Genomic DNA, 26,989 nt, shown 5'->3' on the forward strand with positions numbered 1-26,989 from the left:
CGCTCGCTGCGGCGTCAGGCACGCTCCGTGGACGCTGTGTGATTTTATTGCGCGCTGCAGCACAACTCGCGTATTTGCACCGCTGGGGAGCGCCGACGAAGAGAAGGTATTTTTCTCCATTCTACTGCTGTGGATTCTGTTCTGCATTACTGTTTTTCGTGCGTTTATATTGTAAGGAGACGCGAGGACGCAAGTGGAAATCAATAACAGCCATTCAGTGGACTGCCTACATACGCCGCCAGGTGTTCGGCTAGCTGAGCACAATTCTGGCATATTCGCAGGTGTTTGCTGATTTGCGAACCGTTTTGCATCTTCCTCTTACGAATATTCCATTTATTTATAACTGTTCAATTTATGACGTGTTGTTAGACATTTTCGCCTTTAGTACAGGAAGTTTGTAAATGACAACGAAAATTCATTGATTCTAAGTGAACGCGATTGCTCCTTTCTGCCAAATGCATTTGTAGGAAGAAAATTTTAAATGGACTTCCTCAATTGCTATATGAGTAAGTATCCCAAATGGTACTCATTCCTCAATCTGCGGACTCGTAAAAAATTAATAAAGCCACATTTCTTGTTATAGGCAGTGCGTCTGTATCAGCTGTTACAGCTACTGGCCCGTACATTACCGATAGCGAATTTAATTGAATGATTTCCGTGATACTGACTACTTTAAGTCTGTTTCGCCCTTCAATTTAGTATACTGTACTACGCCGCAGGATACCCGCTTACGTCCGCTACTTTTTTTATTTTATTTAGCAAAGATCGGTTTCGGATCAAAATTGAGTGGATGATAGTTTTGTTTGGATTACGATTACCCTGAGCATTGTCTGCTTCTTCACACACACACACACACACACACACACACACACACGCGCGCGCGCAGGGGAAGACGCGCTCCAGGTCCACGCCCACTTGCAAGAGCGTGCCCAGGTAGCGCACTCTCTCTCTCTCTCTCTCTCTCTCTCACACACAACACAACATACAGCAAGTTATAGCGTGTTGGACTACTGAAAACCAAATCCGCGTACTGTCGTAGTATATTCTGTAATAAATAAATGAATAAATACTTTCAGTAACAAGAATTCTGCGTCAACGGAGAAGCATTTCCTTGTCGTAAGATTTATGAAGGCACCTATTAATGTGTTACTGAGCCAACAGCTTCATGGCGATCTCATTTCACCGAGATAATATTGATCCGATCCTGAAGAGGAAAATAATAATAATAATAATAATAATAAAAAGAATAATAGTCTGACAGTCCTTGCGCGTGGTGGTTGTGTGCGATGTCACTAGAGTGCAGCAATAATTACTTAGTGATCTTCGAAATTAATTCGTTCTTCATTGTGTGCCGTATGTTGCAGGCGCTCAGACTTTTGGCTGAAGATAATGTCTAATGTAGATATTTCGAGTAGCTATAGTTTGTGCTTTGCTCAAAAGTAGCGCTGTTGTCCATGTGTGGCCTGTAGATTCTTTTTCAAATTTCTTTTTTCAAACAGAGCCCTTACACGTTTATTATAGATTATCTACGAGACAAAAGCTTACGATATGATTACTCGATTTCATGATAACGGCTAAATTCGGGGCAGACGCGTTTAATATCCAATGCAATGTATAGAAAAGGAAATATTCCCTCGATTTTGACTCGTTTTGGTTGGGATTGAGGGGTGGGCTCTCAGTAGGCAACAGCTGCTAACGGAATATCTGACAAGAGACTTCGTAGTTTACACTTTATCAGGTAACAATATAATAATAATAATAATAATAATAATAATAAAACAAGTGTATGTGCGCGTGCGTGCATATGTGTGCGTGAGCGCGCGCGTCCTTCAGAGAGAGAGAGATAGAGAGAGAGAGAGAGAGAGAGAACGAAGATGACTGTAATTGATTCTGAATTCTGGTTAGCTTCCGACAAGCACTCGCGTGCATCCGGCTATTTGATGTAGCGGCTTTTAAATACTCACAGCACATTCGGTATCAGTTTACAGCAGTTGTATATTGCTGGAAGCCGTTCTGAACAATCTGCGTGGCGTAACGTCTAGTTCATACGCAGACATGGACTTCTACTCCGGATAGAGCCAGTGTGCGAAAGAGTTGGCTCACTCGTTAAGAGCGCACATAAGACAGTTTGCAGGGGAAGGGAGTGAAGTACTTTAAATATTTTGGAAACCGAATGACGACTTGTAAGTAGCCATAAAACGTTCCCGTTAAAACGTTCCTGTTAAAAATCTGCGTAATACAGTCTTTTAAATCATTTTCTCGGAAGAAAAACACCCGATTAACTATATTTTTCCCTTTCTCTGAGAGCTGGGAGGGGTCGTGGCCTTCCCTTATGCGCTGGAATGGGCGCCCTTGCGTGAAGGGCGATGGTTTAAATCCCCGCCCAGCCACTCAGATGGAAGAAGTATTTCCTGTTTTCTCTAAATCCATTAAGTCGAGTGTCGTCATGGCTTCTTTGGAGGAGGACCCGCCGATTTTTTTCCTTAGTCCATTCTTGACGTCAGCCTCTAATTACCTCGCAGTTGACCGAATATTAAACCGTAATCTCTCTTCCTAAATTGCTACGGAAAAGGAAGAGGATAAACACTCATATTAGCCCAGGCAGATGAATTGTAGCCTTGCCGTAACATTAAATTCCTATCGATAATTACACAGCTACGACCGAAATGTGAATTTTAGTTAGCTGAAAAAAAGTGTGCAATGTGACAACTGTGGTCTCCAGGAAAAACATACCTTGCATTATTATGAGAGAGTCATTCCGTGTCAACTCACCTAAGCCTCCCTGTTCAACCATCACGGATTTCGACGACATTTGATGTGAACTTTAGCACATGTCCGCGATGAACACTGGTAAAGTTTAACGTTCGTCGAAGCAATACCGGGCGAGATATTGTCACTTTTTTGACTCCATGCGCGACTCTGCGCAGAGCGAGCGTGAATTTCTAGCGACTTTGAGCTGTTATAGGTCGGGCTATGAAATTTGGCCATTTTGTACAACGGTATGCGTTCTCTTAAGAATTTTACCGAGCTAGATGACGGAATGATTAGCACAAAGGACGACGGTTCAAACCCGCGTCCGGCCATCTTAGGTTTTCCGTCATTTCCCTAAAACACTAAATGTCGGGATAGTTCCTCTGAAAGGGCACGGCCGACTTCCCTCCTCATCCTTCGCTAATCCGATGGGACTGATGACCTCGCTGTTTGGTCCCCTGCTCCCAAATTACCCAACTAATCTCTGAAGAATTATAATGAAAAGAATTTCAGGAGCCATATTCAGCCAAAAATTTTTTAGACAAAATAGCCCGAAAAATTTTCAAAGTTTGACTCTTATATTTGAGGGACTAAAGGTATGACGAACGTGGAACTTGGCTTGTAGTAACCTAACGACACAAGCTTCAAATGGCTCAAATGGCTCTGAGCACTATGGGACTTAACATCTGAGGTCATCAGTCCCTTAGAACTTAGAACTACTTAAACCTAACTAACCTAAGGACATCACATACATCCATACCCGAGACAGGATTCGAACCTGCGACCGTAGCAGTCGCGCGGTTCCGGACTGAAGCGCCTAGAACCCTCGGCCACACCGGCTGGCTGACACAAGCTTCTCATACGTAAAGTTTCATTTGTTTGTTTTCCAAGACTGAAAAATTAAGTGCAAAGTTGAAGATTTTGTAAAAAGTTATTTTCGACCTGATTTTGTTGAAAACTATGTTCTGTAAAATTTTTCAAACTGGGCTCATTAGAAAGACCATGGTTTTAACCGGGTAAATAAGTATATTTGGTTATCCAACGCGACCTGATAGTGCTAGATAATTTGAATCAAACTTCCATGCGAAAATCACGACATAAAAAAATTGTAAATTTTGATTGTTGTATCTTGTAGAGTAAACGCACACTGAACATGAAACTTATTACGCAATAGCTTGGTAGCACAAAGAGTGGAATATAAAATTTCATTCATCTACTATTTTCCAACATTATGCATATTCGTCGAAAAGATGACGATTTTGTGAAGGGGTGAAAATGTGTATATTCGGCACTTCTTTTACAAACCGTTTGTTATCGAAGCTTCAAAAACTCTTATTCGAAACAACGTGTTTTAAGTTCCCCTAGAACAGCAGCTAAACTTTTCAACATGGGTTAACAAAGTTACATAAATTCAGGCAAAGTCACCGGAAAAATAGTCCTACAAATAAATTTTTCGTTTTTGGTTTCATATATCTCGTTGATTAAAGGCATGATAGACATGAAACTTTGAGTACAACAACATAGCAACATATTGTTTTCTAGTATAAAATACAGTTATGTGCTGCTTTCTAAATTTCTGCAAAATCAGTTCAAACTTGATTTTCGTAGAAACTAACCGCCATATGTTGTCTGCGCAACGAAAACTAGCCCATTCGTTCCGTATGAAGGAATACTGGGCGAAAAGGAAGGCCAAGAAATGTTGATTACGAGTGGTCCTAAGTGATCCATCCACGAAGAAGAAGAAGATCACATCCAGTTTGCTTTTAGAAAATCTATTTTCCATAATTGATTCCAAACTAACCAAAGATGGAAAGAGCATATTTTCAAGCATTCAGAAAATCACGTTCGATTCCCCAGTGTGCGCTAACAATACCTGAAAATGACGGAAAATTTGAGAGAAAGTTCCAGGGTTTCTATTTTTAAACTGACAAGTAATATCTCATTATACTGCGTTGATCCATGGAGACGTTGTCTCTACCGCTCCAAGAACATGGACCGGTAACTCCATCGCCACAGGAGTCACGCCCGATAACCGTGCAATACCAGCCACGGGTCGGTTGCTTCCTTCAATTTCCCAGGCCTCTACTTCGCTTTCTTAATTTAGGCTCTAAAGCCATTGTTGTGGTATCTTTCTGCTTACCAAACCATATCATAAATAACTTATCTCCAATTCTCAAATCAGGTGGCAAACAAAAAATAACATCACTTTTCAAAAAGGTGGAGCACAGCAATCAGTCGTCCTTTCCTTTCAGGCTTTATTACAACAAATCTAGATTTCGGTTAGTCAATGAAATGTGACAAAAGCCCGAACAACAGTAGACTGACGTACTAGAACATGTATTGAAACTCTGAAATAGTGCACTGGTAATGGCTAGGCACTAGCCGAAACCTAGATTTGTTTCAATAAAACCTCGAAGGAAAGAATGACTGACTGCTGTGATCCATCATTTTGAAGGTCATATCACGGTCCTTGAGTGCATTCCACATTCCTAATGGAAGGTAACTTGATAAACATCAATTTTGATTTTAAGTTTCCGAACATTGCAATATTATTGACACATCAACGGAACAAAGAGATGTGCTGATAAAATTTGTGCATCCCCAAGGCCCGGCTCATCCATTTTATGGGCTCGAAAGACATTATGCTTGTTGGGTACCAGAACAATGCCTCTTTTCCACGCTCTCTGTTCCTTCAATATCGTCATCTGGCTAACAGCATCAATTTCCAGAAAATGAACTGGAGAAAGTGTCTCAAATATTTAGAAAAATGTAAACTACAATGTTGATAGGGTTAAAATCAAAATTTATATTACTTTTTGCTTGCAGCGTATAAGAGATACTTCTATAGATATGAGAATTGGAGACAAGGTACTTATCAAGTGGCTAGGTAAGCAGACAGGTATCACAGCAATAGCATTAGATCCTAAATTCAGAAAGCAAAGTAGAGGCCTGGGAAACTGAATGAAGAAACCCACCCGTGGCTGGTATTGCACGGCTGTGGCGATGGAGTTACCGGCCCATGTTCTTGGAGCGCTTGTGACAACTTCTCCATGTATCAACGCAGTATAATGAGATATTACTTGTCAATTTAAAAATAGAAACCACATGCAACGAAACACGGACAACAGATTGCTACGGGGATGTAGCCTGTTGCCCTGGTACTTTTCCTCAAATTTTCCGTCATTTTCAGGTATTGTTAGCGCACATTGGAAAATCGAACGTGATTTTCTGAATGCTAGAAAATATGCTTTTTCCACCTTTGGTTAGTCTGGAATCAACTATGGAAAACAGATTTTTTAAAAGAAAACTGAGTGTGATCTATTTATGCATTTTTTACGAAAATCAAGTTTTAGACAGCAGTGCATAACGATATCTTATACTGGAAAACATTATGTTGCTATGTCGTTGTATCCAAAGCTTAATGTCTATCAGGCCTTTAATCAACGAGATACATGAAACCAAAAATTAAATCTTTATTTGTAGGGCGATTTTTCCGGCTAGTTTGCCTGAATTTATACAGCACTGTTAGACCATGTTGAAAATTTTAGCTGCTGTTCTAGGGTAGCTTAAAACACGGTTTGTAAAAGAAGTGCCGAATATACACCATTTTCACCTTTCCACAAAAATTGTCATCTTTTCGACGAATTTGCAGATCGTTGGAAAATGGTAGGTGGCTGAAATATTATATTCCACATCCTAGGGCCACCAAGCTATTGCGTGTTAAGTTACATGTTCAACGTGCGTTTATGCTACAAGATATAAGAATCCAAAGTTTACATTTATTTCATGTCGCGATTTTCGCATGGAAGTTTGATTCAAATTATCTAGCATTGTTAGCCTGCGTTGTATAATCAAATATACTTTTGTAGGCGCTTAAAAGCATGGTCTTTCTAATGAGACCAGTTTGAAAAATTTTATAGAACATAGTATTCAACAAAATCAAGTCAAAAGTACCGCATTTTTTACCTTTTTACAAAATCTTTAACTTTACACTTAATTTATTTAGTATTGGAAAACAAATAAATGAAACTTTACATATGAAAAGCTTGTGTCGTTAAGTTACTACATTCCAAATTCCACGTTCGTCATACCTTTGGTCCCTGAAATATATACTATGTGACCAAAAGTATCCGGACATCTGGCTGAAAATGAGAACAATTTCGTGGCGCCCTCCATCGGTAATGCTGGAATTCAGTATGGTGTTGGCCCACCCTTAGCCTTGATGACAGCTTCCACTCTCGCAGGCATTCGTTCAATCAGGTGCAGGAAGATATCTTGGGAAATGGAAGCTCATTCTTCACGGAGTGCTGTACTGAGGAGAGGTATCGATGTTGGTCGGTGAGGTCTGGCACGAAGTCTGCGTTCCAAAACATCCCAAAGGTGTTCTATAGGATGCAGGTCAGGACTCTGTGCAGGCCAGTCCATTACAGGGATGTTATTGTCGTGTAACCATTCCGAAACAGGCTGTACACTACGAACAGGTGTTTGATAGTGTAGAAAGATGCAATCACCATCCCCAAATTGTACTTCAACAGTGGGAAGCAAGAAGGTGCTTAAAACACCAATGTAGGCCTGTGCTGTGATAGTGCCACGCAAAACAACAAGGGGTACAAGCCTCCTCCATGAAAAACACGACCACATCATAACACCACCGCCTCTGCATTTTACTGTTGACACAACACACGGTGGCAGATGACGTTCTCCGGGCATTCACCATACCCACACCTTGCCATCGGATCGCCACATTGTGTACTGTGATTCGTCACTCCACACAACGTTTTTCCACTGTTCAATCGTCCTGTGTTTACGCTCCTTACACCAAGCGAGGCGTCGTTTGGCATTTACCTGCGTGATGTGTGGGTTATGAGTAACCGCTAGACCATGAAATCCAAGTTTTCTCACCTTCCGCATAGCTGTCATGGTACTTGCAGTGGATCCTGATGAAGTTTGGAATTCCTGTATGATGGTCTCGATAGATGTCTGCCTATTACACGTCGTAACTGCCGTCTGCTTCACATCTGCTGTGCAGCGAGATACGTTAATTTAAGTATTAACAGTATTTTTCTTACTTGTCACTTCTTCTTCCGTGTGTTTTTGCTTTTAGGAAGCTTTAATTTTCGAGTACTAGTAATAGTGTTCCATAGATTTCGTGTTTGTTTTGAATACAATCAGAGTGAGTCCCTTTAATCAGGTGTGGTGCCTTCGTGCTAATGTTTGTTTTAAATACAGTCCAGAGACAGGTAGTGCTTATTTTCATTGTTTCCAACAAGAATTGTCTAGTAACCACAATTTAGTCAGCTATCAGTCGCCTTTAGTGAATTAGCAGCCTAGTTAAAAGTTGATTAACTCTCCACAGTAAATTGATTTCTTAGGATGGATAGGATGCGTGACTGCTGTGTACGGACGCAGGATGAGCTGGCCACTGTTCGCGAACAGCTGAACGTGTTGATGGCCGCTGTCAGCCGTCTTCAGGCTGCTGCCTCGGAGTGTAGCGGTAGTGGGGAGTCTGGTGCATCGCATGGTACACTCCAGGTGTTACATGCTTCACCCACGGTCCCTGCTGTCGAAACATCTTCGCGGGCACCGGGCGCGGTTGGGCCACCCTCTCCCCAAGTGGAGTGGCGGGTTCAGCGGCGTTCGCGGCGCATGAGGTGGAGGGTCAATGTGGAGGCTGGCCGTGTGGCATCGCCGCTCTGCCTGTGAGTGGACACGGGGCCGCTCCTTCAGCAAGGTTCGAGCAGGCACACGGGGGGAGCTCCAGCGTTAGGCGGGTGATGGAGCCCCTTAGGGAAATAGCGGAAAGTCGGGGAAGAAGGCCAGTGTTCACTCTGTCTGCTTGCCGGGGGGTCACATCCGAGAAGTGGAGGAGGCCCTGCCGGCGGTGATAGGGAGCACTGGGTGCATCCGACTGCAAATTGTTACTCATGTCGGCACCAATGACACCTGCTGTCTGGGTTCAGAGGTCATCCTCAGTTCATACAGGCGGTTGGCGGAGTTGGTGAAGGCGGAAAGCGTTGCTCGCGAGGTGGAATCTGAGCTAACTATTTGTAGTGTCGTTCCCAGAACCGATCGCGGTCCTCTGGTTTGGAGCCGAGTGGAAGGCTTAAACCAGAGGCTCAGACGATTCTGCGGAGATCTGGGGTGCAAATTTCTCGACCTCCCCTATCGGGTGGATAAATGTAGGGTCCCCCTGAGTAGGTCAGGCGTGCACTACACGCAGGAAACGGCTACAAGGGTAGCGGAGTACGTGTGGATGCACATGTGGGTTGTTTAGGTTAGAGAATTCCCTCCCTAGGCCCGACAAGACGCCTCCTGAGACGCGACAAGGTAGTAGTAGGCAAAATGCAACAGGGATTAACAATATTAATGTGGTAATAGTAAACTGCAGGAGCGTCTATTGAAAGGTCCCAGAACTGCTCTCATTAATAAACAGTCACAATGCCCACATAGTACTACGGACAGAAAGTTGGCTGAAACCAGATGTAAACAGTAATGAAATTCTAAACTCAGATTGGAATGTATACCGCAGAGACAGGCTGGACAGTGAAGGGGGAGGCGAGTTTATAGCGATAAAAAGTGCAATAGTATCGAAGGAAATTGACGGAGATCCGAAATGTGAAATAATTTGGGTGAAGGTCACGGTTAAAGCAGGCTCAAACACGGTAATTGGATGTCTCTATAGGCCCCCTGGCTCAGCAGCTGTTGTGGCAGAGCACCTGAAGGAAAATTTGGAAAATATTTTGAGTAGATTTCCCCACCATGTTATAGTTCTGGGTGGAGATTTTAATTTGCCGGATACAGACTGGGAGACTCAAACGTTTATAACGGGTGGCAGGGACAAAGAATCCAGTGAAATTTTTTAAAGTGCTTTATCTGAAAACTACATTGAGCAGTTAAACAGAGAACCGACTCGTGGCGATAACATATGAGACCTTCTGGTGACAAACAGACCCGAACTATTTGAAACAGTTAACGCTGAACAGGGAATCAGCGATCATAAAGCGGTTACTGCAGCGATGATTTCAGCCGTAAATAGAAATATTAAAAAAAGGTAGGAAGATTTTTCTGTTTAGCAAAAGTGACAAAAAGCAAATTTCAGAGTACTTGACGGCTCAACACAAAAGTTTTGTCTCAAGTATAGATAGTGTTGAGGATCAGTGGACAAAGTTCAAAACCATCGTACAATATGCATTAGATGAGTATGTGCCAAGCAAGATCGTGAGAGATGGAAAAGAGCCACTGCGGTACAACAAACGAGTTAGAAAACTGCTGCGGAAGCAAAGGGAACTTCACAGCAAGCATAAACATAGCCGAAGCCTTGCAGACAAACAAAAATTATGCGAAGCGAAATGTAGTGTGAGGAGGGCTATGCGAGAGGCGTTCAATGAATTAGAAAGTAAAGTTCTATGTACTGTCTTGGCAGAAAATCCTAAGAAATTTTGGTCATATGTCAAAGCGGTAGGTGGATCAAAACAAAATGTCCAGACACTCTGTGACCAAAATGGTACTGAAACAGAGGATGACAGACTAAAGGCTGAAATACTACATGTCTTTTTCCAAAGCTGTTTCACAGAGGAAGACTGCACTGTAGTTCCTTCCCTAGATTGTCGCACAGATGACAAAATGGTAGATATCGAAGACAGAGGGACAGAGAAACAATTAAAATCGCTCAAAAGAGGAAGGATCGATGGATCTGATGGGATACCAGCTAGATTTTACGCAGAGTACGCGAAGGAACTTGCCCCCCTTCTTGCAGCGGTGTACCATAGATCTCTAGAAGAGCGTAGCGTTCCAAAGGATTGGAAAAGGGCACAGTTCATCCCCGTTTTCAAGAAGGAACATCGAACAGATGTGCAGAACTATAGACCTATATCTCTAACGTCGATCAGTTGTAGAATTTGGAACACGTATTATGTTCGAGTATAATGACTTTTCTGGAGACTAGAAATCTACTCTGTAGGAATCGTCTAAAAAGACGATCGTGTGAAACCCAGCTCGCGCTATTCGTCCGCGAGACTCAGAGGGCCATAGACACGGGTTCCCAGATAGATGCCGTGTTTCTTGACTTCCCCATGGCGTTCGATACAGTTCCGCACAGTCGTTTAATGAACAAAGTAAGAGCATATGGACTATCAGACCAATTGTGTGATTGGATTGAAGAGTTCTTAGATAACAGAACGCAGCATGTCATTCTCAATGGAGAGAAGTCTTCCGAAGAAAGAGTGATTTCAGGTGTGCCGCAGGGGAGTGACTTAGGACCGTTGCTATTCACAATATACATAAATGACCTTGTGGATGACATCGGAAGTTCACTGAGGCTTTTTGCGGATGATGCTGTGGTATATTGTGAACAATGAAAAATTGTAGTGAAATGCAGGATGATCTGCAGTGAATTGACACATGGTGCAGGGAATGGCAATTGAATCTCAATGTAGACAAGTGTAATGTGCTGCGAATACACAGAGAGAAAGATCCCTTATCATTTAGCTACAAAATAGCAGGTCAGCAACTGGAAGCAGTTAATTCCATAGATTATCTGTGAGTATGCATTAAGAGTGATTTAAAATGGAATGATCGTATAAAGTTGATCGTCGGTAAAGCAGATGCCAGACTGAGATTCATTGGAAGAATCCTAAGGAAATGCAATCCGAAAACAAAGGAAGTAGGTTATAGTACACTTGTTCGCCCACTGCTTGAATATTGCTCACCAGTGTGGGATCCGTACCAGATAGGGTTGATAGAAGAGATAAAGAGCATCCAACGGTGAGCACCGCGCTTCGTTACAGGATCATTTAGTGATCGCGAAAGCGTTACGGAGATAATAGATAAACTCCAGTGGAAGACTCTGCAAGAGAAACACTCAGTAGCTCGGTACGGGCTTTTGTTGAAGTTTCGAGAACATACCTTCACCGAGGAGTCAAGCAGTACATTGCTCCCTCCTACGTATATCTCGCAAAGAGACCATGAGGATAAAAACAGAGAGATTAGAGCCCACACGGAGGCATACCGACAATCTTTCTTTCCACGAACAATACGAGACTGGAATACAAGGGAGAACCGATAGAGGTACTCAAGGTACTCTCCGCCACACACCGTCAGGTGGCTTGCGGAGTATGGATGTACAGTAGATGTAGCTGTACGAACCTCTTCAACTGTCGGCAGTCTCTGTCAGTCAACAGAAGAGGTGGGCCTGTACGTGTCCGTCCACGTTTCCACTTAACTATCACATCGGAAACAATGGACCCAGGGATGTTTAGGATGTGGAAATCTCGCGTACAGATTTATGACACAAGTGACATCCAGTCACCTGACCACCTTCGAAGTCTGCGAGTTCCGCGGAGCTCCCCATTCAACTCTCTCACGATATTTAACGACTACTGAGGTCGCTAATAGGGAGTACCTGGCAGTAGGTGGCAGCACAATACACCTAATATGAAAAACGTATGTTTTTAGGGGCGTCCGGATACTTTTGATCACATAGTGTAAGAAGCCAAACTCTGAAATTTTTTCGGGCAATTTTGTCTAAAATTTTCTGGCTGAATATGGCACCTAAAATTCTTTTCATTATAATTATTAAGTGAACGCATACCGTTGTACAAGATGGCCAAATTTCATTTCTTTCAACAAAATATTGCCCGAGCTATAACAGCTCAAAGTCGCTAGAAATTCACTCTCGCTCTACGCAAAGTCGCGCATGAAGTCAAAAAAGGGACTATATCTGGCCCTCTACTACCTCGACGAACGTTAAACTTTAAAAATGTTCAGCTTAAATGTCGTCGAAATCTTTGATGGTCGAGCAGGAAAGTGTTGCGAAATTAGGGGGTTTGACATGGAATGACTCAAGGTTGGGTCATTGTAGCGATGAATTTAATTTATTTCTCCTTTGGTTCTCCGTTTCTGTGGAACTGTGACATTTTCTCTTGTCGAAAACACACAAAAAAATTCATTTGCGATTAGTGGCCGCATGCGGGAACAATGCTTGTCTGCTTTAATGTCAGTGGGAATTCTGTTTCTTCCTGACTTTCTCAAGTTTTGTAGACCTTTACGCATTCCACCTCAAATTTCCACAGAAGTTAAAAAAGATTTCATTGTGTTTTTTGGCTGTTATGGACGAAGAAAACTACTACATATGGCACCTGCTGACGGAAACAGAATCGCATAACAACCAAAGGAAAACTGAAACACCAACAATGTTTTCAACCTGTTTTTCATCAAAAAGGGGAATCGAGATATATTGCCTCAGCTTAATTTTTACACCACTAAAAAGATGCAGACATTGGTTGCTAGCGTAATGGAAAAAGGGGAACTTGCTGAAAGTTAGCAACGTTTCGGGGGCATATGAAATGTTCTCATCCTTCTCTAAGAAAGGTAGCAGAACCGACGTGCACAACTACATGCCCTGAGCAACACGTTGCAAGTCATCCAAGATATGCTCAATATAGTTCATGTCTGGGGAGTCAGGTGGCCAGCGGAAGTGTTTAAAATTCAGAAGCTGCTGCCTTCATCTTTACCCCATTGCCCTCCCTGAGCTCTACAAGGACTTCGTGGCAGTCTGCCACGATCTTTGATCTTGTTGCACAGGCTGCCAGTGCTTTCAGGGCTGCTTGGCTGTCTGAATAAATGAAAATGCTACGACTTCTGTAGCACCTCCGCAAATTCTCCTCCATGCACACCCTGACAGCAGATATTTCTGCTTGAAACACAGTGGCCATCTTTCCTAGAGAGATTGCACCCTCCAGCCTTGACTGCACTCTGTGTACACTGGTCCAAACACCTTGGTCTCTTTTCGAACCGTCAGTGAACGGTGTCGAAATGTGTTCTCCCACAGCTCTCTTCTTCCAATTACTACATTGAAAGGCTTGCTGAAGCAGCTGGGAGTTATTATATAGTTGGTCAGCATTTCCCCAACCATACCTGTGTCTACCTCACTCAATATTTTAGTGTGAGATCCTGAATGCCCCAGTGAGTTCCAGTTTTTGTCGGTCTCTAACCTGTGTGCTCCAGCTGCTGCCTTCATCTTTACCCACAGGTGTAATGGGGACATGTTCAGCATGGCTTCCATTCCAGCAGCGGGTGTGCTGCTAATTCCGCCTTTAATGGCTAAGCAGGCCAATCTCTCCAAATTCGCAAGCTCCTTAGGAGCTATCTGCTGTTCTACCTTTTTCCACCACACTATACCTCCATAAGTGATCACAGGTCTTACTACAGTGGTATATATCTGGTACATACTCTTGGGGCTTAAGCCCCAGTTTTTACCACTAGTTCTCCTGGTACTCATTAGAGTACCTTTCGCCTTGGAACAGGTGCTCCTTATGTGAGGGGTCCACTATATTTTCTCATCCAGGATTACCCCTAGATGTTTCACTGCCCCCTTCACTGGTAGAGTTCCATCGTGAAGCTTCAGATTCCAGTATGTGTGTTGGATCTACTTCGTCGTAAATGGTACTACAACAGTCTTCTTAGAACTGACCCTTAGATCCTGCTTCCTGTAGCAATTCTGCACAATGTTCAGTGCTCCTTGTGCCATAGCTCTGACTGTACTTGAGAATTTGCCAAGTATTACTATGACAAGATCGTCTGCGTATCCCTGGCAAAAATACTGTCTAGAGTTTAATTTTACAATGAGTTCATTCATCAAAAGGTTCCACAGTAGAGGGGGCAGGACCCCGTATTGTGGACAGCAACTGGTCGTGTTGACTACCATTTTTTCTTGCATCATGGTGGCTTCTACCTTTCTACCACTAAGCATGGCTCTAATCCACCGTCAAATGGTGGTCTCCAAGCCATGCACCTATGCTGCCTTAACCATGGATTCAAAGGTCGTGTTGCTAAAACCCCCTTCGATGTCCAAGAAGATGCAGAGGGCTAATTCCTGAAAGTGTAGTGTTTTCTCCACCTTCCCAAAAAGTTGGTGGAGTGCAGTGTCACGCGATTTTCCTGGTTGGTATGCACATGTTGATTTATGTGTAGAGGAACTCTAGTTGACCTGCTCTCCCCAACATGCACGTTGACCAGTTTTTCTAACGTTTTAAGAAGAAAGGAGGACAGACTGATTGGTCTCATATCCTTGGCCTTGGTATGATTAATTCTCCCTGGCTTTGGAATGAAGATAACCTTCACTGCCCTCCAGACATTAGGAATGATTCCTGCTGCTAGGCTAACCATAAATAACCTGCATAGGAATAAGTTCACTCCTGCTTGTTGCAGAAACTCTGGAAAAACTCCAACTGGGCAGGTGACTTTGACGGTTGAAGTGTTCCCACCGCCCATTGGATTTTACTACGGTCAACACATTCTCTGGCAGATTCCCAGTTCTCCCTTCAAATACCTGAAAACCAATATCTCACAGGTATCTCGTCTGGGTCTATGTTGTCTGTCAGAGTACATTGAGGAAAATGAGTCTTGAGGAGTAGTTTCAGCGTTTCATGTGCTGTCCTTGTATACTCTCCATCCTCTTTCGTTAAAGTTCCTCCTGGATTACTTCGTATCCTAGTGAGGATTTTGTGAAGTCTGGCCTGAGCAGACGTACCTTCTACTTCCTCACAGAATACCTTCCAGGACGCCTGCTTTGCTTTCTTAATTGCAAGATTGTATTTGACAAGGGCCTCCCAATGTTCTGCCCATTGTCCTTTCCTTCTCACAAGGTTAAGCAGTCTTCGTACCTGTTTCCTCTGTGATTCCAAGTTGTTGTTCCAAGATACATTCCTATTCGTGCACTTCTTGGTGATTGAGCAGTTGTCATGGTATCATGGTATCAGATCATGATGGCAGAGGTAGCCTCTGCTACCTTCTCAAACTCTACTGGATTCCTTATCCGATGGGCTTGAGTCGAGGTCCCTCCTATACGCCTCCCAGTCCGTTCTCCTGGGGATCCTATAGGAAACGGTCTGTCTAATTCTCCTTTCAGCTTCGAACTTAATATGCATGTGGCCTGATGAGGATGGCTCTAAAGCCACATGAATCTCCCCTTGGGCTATCGTCATATAGTGTGATTCCCCATAGAAATTTGAGCTGCGCATGTTAATGCAAGAGCTCCGAATCAATGCGAATGCGGTGAAGCGGAAATTAGTGCTATGGACGCGAAAGGCGGCAAGCAGTGAAATGTGTTGTTCTCCTCCTATAGGAACCGGACTCAGACCACGGACTGACAGTCGTAACTTTTGGCTTTCTTTTGACTTGCTTACTCATTACTGGGAGGTCACTATACAATGTGTTACAGTTTCTTCGTTTGTGGCGTACTGTCAAAGCGAGCAAGCGCTCGGAGACCCTTCAGCTACTGACAGATCTTTCATGGGCGTGGCTGAGCCGGCCAGAGTGGCCGAGCGGTTCTCGGCGCTACAGTCTGGAACCGCGCGACCGCTACGGTCGCAGGTTCGAATCCTGCCTCGGGCATGGATGTGTGTGATATCCTTAGGTTAGTTAGGTTTAAGTAGTTCTAAGTTCTAGGGGACTGATGAACGATATGGTTCGGTTCAATATGTACATTATCCAGAAAGCAATATACGGTCAGAAGGGAAACATATGTTGATTACCGAATAAGTGTAGCAGAGGTAATCTTAAAAAGTGTGCAACTGCCGGACTAGGAAAAGCTTGGAAAACCATCACTAGGTGAAACGTCTCTCAGACTCCAAGACTGTGAGCGCAATATTGGGCCCATTTCTCAATACATATCGATCGACCGCCTAAAAGAAAGTGCAAAGTTTACATGAAACACTAAGTACGAAACGAAACGACGTGGGAATGCACATAAAAATGGGATTGCGTCTACCACAATGCTTTCGAAACTACCATGTCATGCAGGTCTATTAATGTATAGAGTTGCAGGTATTTTCTCCTCATTGAGATTCGTTCAAGGGGAACAATTCTTCTTGTAATCACGTTTTTTGTTGACAATATCTACGTTTAGGTGTCGTGTTATTACATTCCTTCGAATAAATCACACATGAAGACACCCATGAGGATTGTAATTTCTATTAAAATGTTGTTTGTGTGTAAAAGTTTATTTTTATATTTTGGAGTACAATATTGTCTGAAATATTGTATTCCAAAAATATACGTAAAAGAAGATAAAGAATTAAATTAACTTGCTCATACTGAGTAGAAAGGGGCGATATGTAAATATTCAACTTGAAGGAAGACAACTTCTCAGCAAATATCGCATTTGTAAAACTTTTATTCACGATGACTGGTTTCGGTAAAACAGAGTTACCATCATCTTATCTGTGGATAGTGTATATAAAGTGCAAAATATTAAATTCTGTAAAATAGCATACTATGTTGTAACTATAATACATAGAGTGAGTTATTATTAAACATACTTCGGTAAAGGTTAACGCGAGTACCCTGTTACAGCTGTAAATGTACTCCGTATCTTACTTAAGTGGATAGTGGATGTAAGATGCATCGGCATATCAAAGTTAAAGCAAGTGTTTACAATATGTCTCACCACGTGCCAAGTGCATCCGTCCTGTATTACAAGTCACTGAGTACATCACTGATACAAGAACGCCGCTGGCCTGACAGGAGGCGAAAGTTACAAGAGAACATGTTGACATTTAGTGCCGCCAGAGATCGCTTGTGTATTAACGTCATCATCAATCGCAAATATAAAGGTCATTTTAATAAAATGTCGTAACGTTCACGTGTACCGTCGCCGTCATCCATGTTTTGTGCACCGTGTTAACTAGTGTATGTGATGTTTTCTCGTCCAGCGTGAACGGCTCCGTGTTTTTTGTTTTTTAGTGTCTACATTGTTTTGACCGCCGTTTTGTTTGTATTCTCTGTGCCCCCTCTATGTATTACTTATTGTAACCTCAAGGCTGAAGAGCGGCGTACTCAGCTGCTGACAGCCCGCCTTGTGTAAGGTGATAAAAATCACAATAAAGAAAAAAAAAAGAACAAATGTCGTAACTTATACTTCACCTGTCTTAAGCTGGATTACGCATGGAATAAGCACTAAAAATGTGTAATTTAATGCTATAGCCTACTTAGCGGCTGTTTTGGTATTCATGTGTCACCATACGTTGATCACGATCTATGGATCGCGGAGTGTAATTTACATTTCACGTTAACTTAGAGCTGAACGTCACCTTGTTTCGCCTGTCTTAAGCTGGATTATGCATGGACTAATCATTCTGCTGTGACCTTTATGTACCTGCATTGTATATTTTGTCTTTGCTTATATCCACGGCCCTTATATCGCGTAATTCAACGTCATACTTTTGACTATATGCCTGTTTTACATAACACTTCTAGCGTTCAGTGAATTTTCTTTGTTACCACTGCCATATCATCATCTTCGGTGCGAGATTTTAATATATCCCATTGTAAAAGTGATTGAGAATCCAAAATCTTACATAGACGTCGGGCCACGATTCATGTTGTAGATGTAAAAACTTTTTTGCGCAGATGTTCTCCTGTAATGCGTTCATCGCTATAAGTATACATCGAAGACACTGGTGTTGAATTTATTTAGAGAAATATAGCCCCTTCGTCATTTACATAGTGAGATACGTATGGGGCTCTATACTGTGCGATCACGTCGTCTACTAGGTTTTTGTTGTGCAAGCATATTCTCAATAAAGGTTAGGCCGGCCGTTGTAGCCGAGCGGTTCTAGGCGCTTCAGTCCGGAACCGCGCTGCTGCTACGGCCGCAGGTTCGAATCCTGCCTCGGGCATGGATTTGTGTGATGTCTTTAGGTAAGTTAGGTTTAAGTAGTTCTAAGTCTAGGGGACTGATGACCTCAGATGGTAAGTCCCATTGTGCTTAGAGCCATTTGAACCATCAATAAAGGTTACTATGCGATTATTTTGTCCTGTCTCTGATGTTGTACATAAAATAGGATTTTGAAATACGACATAAGCTGCAGTTTGTAACTAAATGTTGTCTTTTTCGACTTATTGTTTTACGTACTTATGGTTACGCATACTCCATCTGTTTCCAGAAAATATTTTAGTGTTTGCCTGTCACAAACAATTTCATAACTTTTAGACATTTTTGGAAGGTGACTATCAACAGCATCAAGTAATGTATAAAATGCGTGTTTGACCATCAGCTGCTTTTATTTTAAACCCAAATATCGACCGATTTAAGTCATAGACCATCTTCACGGATAAGGGTTAAAATGGTTTAAGCCGCATTATTACATTTACCATTACTTAAATAATGTGTAGAGCATGTCATGAATATCAGTATGTAACACAGGACTTTCAGAAGCAACCATACTAATACCAAGTGTACACAGAGCAGTACTTGGTATTAGCATGATTGCTTCTAAAAGTCCTGTGTTATATATTGATATTCATGACATGCTCTACACATTATTTAAGTAATGATAGATGCAATTTTGTGGCTTAAACCATTTTAACTCTTAACTGTGAAGATGATCCATGACTGAAACCGGTCGAAATTTGGGTTTAAAATAAAAGCAGCTGATGGTCAAACGTGCATTTATATAATTTTATAACAGGTATCAGTTACCACATTTAATTAAGATTACGTATTTATATTTGCAATTGACGGTGACCTGAATATACAAACGACGTCTAGCGGCACTAAATGTCGACATGTTCTCTAGTAATTTCGACTCGTATCAGTTGAGCGGCGTTCTAGTACCAGTGATGTACTAAGTGACTTGTAATATAGTACGGATGCACTTCACACACTTGGTGCAACATATTGTAAATACTAGTTTTAACTTTGACATGCGAATGTATCTTACATCAACTATCCACCTAATTAAGATACGGAGTACATTTATGACTCTAACTGGGTACTTTCATTAACCTTTACTGTGGTATATTTAATAATAATTCACTCTATATGTCATATTTATGAAATTGTATGCAGTTTTCATAATTTAATATTTTACACTTATGGTACACTACGAGGTGCATTCAAGTTCTAAGGCCTCCGATTTTTTTTCTAATTAACTACTCACCCGAAATCGATGAAACTGGCGTTACTTCTCGACGTAATCGCTCTGCAGACGTACACATTTTTCACAACGCTGACGCCATGATTCCATGGCAGCGGCGAAGGCTTCTTTAGGAGTCTGTTTTGACCACTGGAAAATCGCTGAGGCAATAGCAGCATGGGTGGTGAATGTGCGGCCACGGAGAGTGTCTTTCATTGTTGGAAAAAGCCAAAAGTCTCTCGGAGACAGGTCAGGTGAGTAGGGAGCATGAGGAATCACTTCAAAGTTGTTATCACGAAGAAACTGTTGCGTAACGTTAGCTCGATGTGCGGGTGCGTTGTCTTGGTGAAACAGCACACGCGCAGCCCTTCCCGGACGTTTTTGTTGCAGTGCAGGAAGGAATTTGTTCTTCAAAACATTTTCGTAGGATGCACCTGTTACCGTAGTGCCCTTTGGAACGCAATGGGTAAGGATTACGCCCTCGGTGTCCCAGAACATGGACACCATCATTTTTTCAGCATTGGCGGTTACCCGAAATTTTTTTGGTGGCGGTGAATCTGTGTGCTTCCATTGAGCTGACTGGCGCTTTGTTTCTGGATTGAAAAATGGCATCCACGTCTCATCCATTGTCACAACCGACGAAAAGAAAGTCCCATTCATGCTGTCGTTGCGCGTCAACATTGCTTGGCAACATGCCACACGAGCAGCCATGTGGTCGTCCGTCAGCATTCGTGGCACCCACCTGGATGACACTTTTCGCATTTTCAGGTCGTCATGCAGGATTGTGTGCACAGAACCAACAGAAATGCCAACTCTGGAGGCGATCTGTTCAACAGTCATTCGGCGATCCCCCAAAACAATTCTCTCCACTTTCTCGATCATGTCGTCAGACCGGCTTGTGCGAGCCCGAGGTTGTTTCGGTTTGTTGTCACACGATGTTCTGCCTTCATTAGACTGTCGCGAACGCACTTTCGACACATCCATAACACCATCATCACATGTCTCCTTCAACTGTCGATGAATTTCAAATGGTTTCACACCACGCAAATTCAGAAAACGAATGATTGCACGCTGTTCAAGTAAGGAAAACGTCGCCATTTTAAGTATTTAAAACAGTTCTCATTCTCGCCGCTGGCGGTAAAATTCCATCTGCCGTACGATGCTGCCATCTCTGGGACGTATTGACAATGAACGCGGCCTCATTTTAAAACAATGCGCATGTTTCTCTTTCCAGTCCGGAGAAAAAAAAAATTGGAGGCCTTAGAACTTGAATGCACCTCATATGCACAGACAGATGATGGTAACTCAGTTTTACCGAAACCAGTCACTGTAAATAAAGGTTTTACAAGTGTGTTACTGGATGAGAAGTTGTTTTCCTTCAGCCTGAAGAATTAAATTAGTGTTAACGTCTACAAGAGCAATATCACGTGAAACATATATCCACATGTTGCCTTGTATTCCTATCGCGCATCACGCTAGCTCGTTTCGCACGCGACGTCTCCAATCACTTGGGAACGGGTTTTGTCGAACTAAATGGAATGGCAAGGAATTAAGACACAAGTATTGATTTCGCTCTGGAGCTAGATTGTATATATGACCCTGCCGAAATACAACGTCTGTACCAGCGGTACACGAGGGATAGCCACGTGGTAAAAGGATTTGGGATGTATTATATATCTTGATAAAACGAGGACAGTACAAAACAAAACAAAAGAAGTTGCTGTATGTGAATGCGAACGGGTATAGCAGGAACTGTAATAAAGTTGTCATTTCCCTTTTATACGCGTTACCTTTCCGAACTATTAATCTTATTTATTTGTCCTGTTTTTCAGGTTTCGTAGGACCATCCCAACCATAACTACTCGGTCATAGACTGAGTCATTACATACAATATTAACGACATACTGAGTAACAAAAGATGAGAAGATTTGCGACATGGTTTACTCACTAGTAATATAATACAGCGAAAGGTTCTAAATAACTACTAGGATCTTCTGTACAGAGTGAGAATGATTGTTCGTCATGGAAGCATTTCAACTTAAATTTGGCAATTTGAAGTGGATCTTTTCTCTTGAGTCGGTGCATTGTTTTGGAATCCGCTGAATACTGAACTTGCGGAACAGTGTAAACCTTTCTGTGCGATGTTAAGGAGACGTTGTATAAGAGCACATTTTTTGCCTCGTGATCACAAAGTGATTTTGAATTAGTCTGTGTCATTAATCGTAAGTCCCACGAGAATTTAACAGACTATGGGAGCCCTCTCTCTAAAGCTCTTGTTTTATTTGTCATTAATAACATAAATTTTATGATACTTTGTTGATGATGATAAAAATAATGGTTAATAAATTAATACAACTGAACTGCTGCAAAAAATTCGATATTTGTGTGATTCTTGCAGCTCCAATTAGGCTTGATGACAAAACAACGAGTCAAAGCCTTTTGATGTGTTTCTGAGATATTTCCCTCCGCGAGCTTCTTCACAATCTAACTTTTGAAATTCTGTGCTATTACATTCTGCAACACAGTTTTAGGTCAGTTCCCAGGCGACACCTAGAAGCCAAGCTGTGTCGATGCTGGCTGCATCGTGGGGGTCACATACAGAGGTTGGGCAAAAATATGGAAACACCGCAAGAAATGCATTCTTGAACATACACTAATGGCCATTAAAACTGCTACACCAAGAAGAAATGCATATGATAAACGGGTATTCATTGGACAAATATATTATACTAGAACTGACATGTGATTACATTTTCACGCAATTTGGGTGCATAGATCCTGAGAAATCAGTACCCAGAACAACCACCTCTGGCCTTAATAACGGTCTTGATACGCCTGGGCATTGAGTCAAACAGAGCTTGGATGGCATGTACACGTACAGCTGCCTATGCAGCTTCAACACGATACCACAGTTCATCAAGAGTAGTGACTGGCGTATTCTGACGAGCCAGTTGCTCGGCCACCATTGACCAGACGTTTTCAGTTGGTGAGAGATCTGGAGAATGTGCTGCCCAGGGTAGCAGTCGAACATTTTCTGTATCCAGAAAGGCCCGTACAGGACCCGCAACATGCGGTCGTGCATTATCCTGCTGAAATGTAGGGTTTCGCAGGGATCAAATGAAGGGTAGAGCCACGGGTCGTAACACATATGAAATGTAACGTCCACTGATCAAAATGCCGACAATACGAACAAGATTTGACCGAGACGTGAAACCAATGGCACCCCATACCATCACGCCGGGTGATACGCCAGTATGGCGATGACTAATACACGCTTCCAATGTGCGTTCACCACGATGTCGCCAAACACGGATGCGACCATCATGATGCTATAATCCGAAAAAAGACGTTTTGCTATTCGTGCACCCAGGTTCGTCGCTGAGTACATCATCGCAGGCGCTCCTGTCTGTTATGCAGCGTCAAGGGTAACCGCAGCCATGGTCTCCGAGCTGATAGTCCATGCTGCTGCAAACGTTGTCGAACTGTTCGTGCAGATGGTTGTTGTCTTGCAAACGTCCCCATCTGTTGAGTCAGGGATCGAGACGTGGCTGCACGATCCGTTACAGACATGCGGATAAGATGCCTGTCATCTCGACTGCTAGTGATACGAGGCCGTTGGGATCCAGCACGGCGTTCCGTATTACCATCCTGAACCCACCGATTCCATATTCTGCTAACAGTCATTGGATGTCGACCAACGCGAGCAGCAATGTCGCGATACGATAAACCGCAATCGCGATAGGCTACAATCCGACCTTAATCAAAGTCGGAAACGTGATGGTACGCATTTTTCCTCCTTACACGAGGCATCACAACAACGTTTCAGCAGGCAACGCCGGTCAACTGCTGTTTGTATATAAGAAATCTGTTGGAAACTTTCCTCATGTCAGCACGTTGTAGGTGTCGCCACCGGTGCCAACCTTGTGTGAATGCTCTGAAGAGCTAATCATTTGCATATCACAGCATCTTCTTCCTGTCGGTTAATTTTCGCATCTGTAGCACGTCATCTTCGTGGTGTAGCAATTTTAATGGCCAGTAGTGTATATGCAGATGCTAGATGAGCCTGCAGGTTGTGCTATTTTATTTGACCACGAACTGCACCTATGCGGTGTGCTGATTATATTGCAAATTTTAGTAGTGGTCAGAACACTGTTCTGTGTCGTTGTGAGTGCGTTACGTGGGAGCTAAGTGACTTCGGACGTGGGCAAATTGTTGGTGCTCACTCATACGGTAGAGACCTTGTGCCTACTCAGCCAACAACCAACAATACAGACAGGTTATGCGGGTTCAAGGCCTTGCAGGGGACAGTTCTTCAGACGACAGACAAGGAATGGGCATGCTCTGCCCGGTCACCAGGCAGCAACACAGGTTCCACTAGAGGCCGCTGATGCCTTGGATCTCTCCTCCTATGTGGGCAACTTGACCGACAGTAGTACGTGCAGTATCCTGGTACCTGGGCAGTATTAATACCAGCGCCCGAGCTTCGTTTGACCAGTTCGCTCTCAGTGAGTTTTCTGGGCCAGGTGGCGATTGCACTCTCTGGTTCGCCCACTATGACGGCGACACTGTCCACGTTGACCTTCGCCTCGTGGAACTGTCAACTACGGACCTATGCCATTCGTAGCCTCTACACTGAAGATGTGTGGCCTCTGAAGCTGTGACCAGCAATTGGAGTTTGTAATATTTGTTTTTGTTTTACATCAGCACTGCACTTAAAGTTTAGTGCATCCCTTCGGAACTTAAGCTTTTGCTCATCCTCTCAGGACTTTAACTTTAGGATGTCCCTTCTGGACTTTGATTATGGCACGCTTAGTATATGGACATTGCATTTTGGAACTTTCAATTTACTGCAGCACCTCTTTTTTTTCTGGTATACATGGACCCAGACATTTACTGCTTTCTGAAACAACTTAACCCGGAAGTGGAACCCCACTCTCTGCCCTATGACAGCTTGAAGTCCAGTTCGTTATAATACACTCCTGGAAATGGAAAAAAGAACACATTGACACCAGTGTGTCAGACCCACCATACTTGCTCCGGACACTGCGAGAGGGCTGTACAAGCAATGATCACACGCACGGCACAGCGGACACACCAGGAACCGCGGTGTTGGCCGTCGAATGGCGCTAGCTGCGCAGCATTTGTGCACCGCTGCCGTCAGTGTCAGCCAGTTTGCCGTGGCATACGGAGCTCCATCGCAGTCTTTAACACTGGTAGCATGCCGCGACAGCGTGGACGTGAACCGTATGTGCAGTTGACGGACTTTGAGCGAGGGCGTATAGTGGGCATGCGGGAGGCCGGGTGGACGTACCGCCGAATTGCTCAACACGTGGGGCGTGAGGTCTCCACAGTACATCGATGTTGTCGCCAGTGGTCGGCGGAAGGTGCACGTGCCCGTCGACCTGGGACCGGACCGCAGCGACGCACGGATGCACGCCAAGACCGTAGGATCCTACGCAGTGCCGTAGGGGACCGCACCGCCACTTCCCAGCAAACTAGGGACACTGTTGCTCCTGGGGACTACATCCAGCATCTCTACGATCGTCTCCATGGGAGAATAGCAGCCTGCATTGCTGCGAAAGGTGGATATACACTGTACTAGTGCCGACATTGTGCATGCTCTGTTGCCTGTGTCTATGTGCCTGTGGTTCTGTCACTGTGATCATGTGATGTATCTGACCCCAGGAATGTGTCAATAAAGTTTCCCCTTCCTGGGACAATGAATTCACGGTGTTCTTATTTCAATTTCCAGGAGTGTACTTTGACTGTCAGGTGTATGTGACAGCAACCCACCACAAGTTTTTGAGGGTGCACTATTGAAGTTTGCGAGTTACGTGCTCGAAATATTGTGCAAGTACAGTGCAGATTACTGGCAGAAATCTCGATTTTCCAAGATGGCTAGTGCCGTTTGTTTGTTCGTCGAATGAAATGCTTGGATCACGTTTTTAGTGCATCAGGCATCTGTCCTAACCCACAGTACACTGAGGTGGTGCAAAAACTTCCGATATCCACCAACACCATCCAGCTGAAATCAGTGCTGGGGCAGCTCAATTAGTACTGTAAAGTAATTTCACATGCAGCAGCGATTGCAGAACCATTACACCGTCTCTTACACAAAAATATTCACTGACAATGGATTCCAGCATGTGCTAAAGGCTTCCAGGACTTGAAATAGGCCCTACTCCAAGCCATGTGCCTCACTTTTTATGACTCTGCCAAACCCCTAATCTTGGCATCTGATGCATCAGACCGTGGGTTTAAGGGGGGGGGGGGGCGCTTTCACGCGTGATTGATGGACTGAAGTGATCAGTTATATTTTTTCTAAGGCCGCGCACTACGTAACCGGCAGAAGCGACCGACAGCGCGCGACAGCTTCAGACGACGAAACACCACCGCAGGTATAGTTACGGAAGTGCCCTACTTGGGCGACGTCCATGGCGCTGCCTGCCCTCGTTCGAGGCCTAGCTATTTTGCACATATAAAGATACATTGGTGCGATATTTAAATTTCAAAACGGCTTCCTTCGAATCAAGTACCACAGTTAGGATTTTCTAGAACAGAAAACGCCAGTAAGGAAAATGAGGTGTGAATAAGAATACAACTGAGAAACAATTGACGTGCGTATGAATGGCGCTCGAAATCATGAACAGAAAATGAGGTGCATCAAATGCTTCTGTAATATTTTTAATTTTATACTTTTTGACAAATCAGTTCACAAAACATTTGACTTTCGTTTCAAAAATTTTGTATACTCTACTTCTACAGACAATTTAAATTAACTGAAACGTTTGGCCTTAACATTGACTGCTGATGAATTACGTTCGCAACAATCACATATCAAGAAAATTTCATGGTTGTTCATTCCATTTTATAAGGGATTTAATGTGTGTGATATACTGGGATAGGTACATTTATACTTAAAGATAAAGTACTTTGGCAAGAACTTAAAAATATACTTAGCGATGCAGTGTAAACATTATACATGAACTTAATATACAGGACTGTAGCTGAGTCAGTTAAAATACAAGAACTAGCTGGGACCGAACCCACGTCCTTACATTAACCACAATCTCAAACTGAGTACACTAATGTTACACCCCAACAGGCTCTTGGAGATCGTGCTCATTCTTTGTGTTTAAGATAGACAATCATTCTTCCGCATTTATCGGCTGCTAAAAGTTCTTGATCATTTAAAATCGGAAGCTCTTCAGCTCATTTACGTGTATTCGAAGAATTTGTCTGGTGAGCTTCGTAGTTGATGGGTATAAATTATGAAATTATCCATGAAGATTTCTCCCTTTGTAAATTTCATGCACAGCTCT

General features: G+C 43.1%; 1 protein-coding gene across 1 annotated transcript in view; it reads left to right on the forward strand.

Moving 5' to 3' along the window:
* The window catches only part of LOC126183512 (uncharacterized), a 253,553-nt gene continuing 226,564 nt past the window's right edge, over positions 1–26,989 (forward strand). Inside the window, exon 1 of the mRNA XM_049925563.1 lies at positions 1–106. The gene's annotated coding sequence lies outside the window, so the exon portion shown is untranslated. The remainder of the gene's footprint in view (positions 107–26,989) is intronic.

This window comes from Schistocerca cancellata, chromosome 4 (genome assembly GCF_023864275.1).
Source record: "Schistocerca cancellata isolate TAMUIC-IGC-003103 chromosome 4, iqSchCanc2.1, whole genome shotgun sequence".
NCBI lineage: Eukaryota > Metazoa > Arthropoda > Insecta > Orthoptera > Acrididae > Schistocerca > Schistocerca cancellata.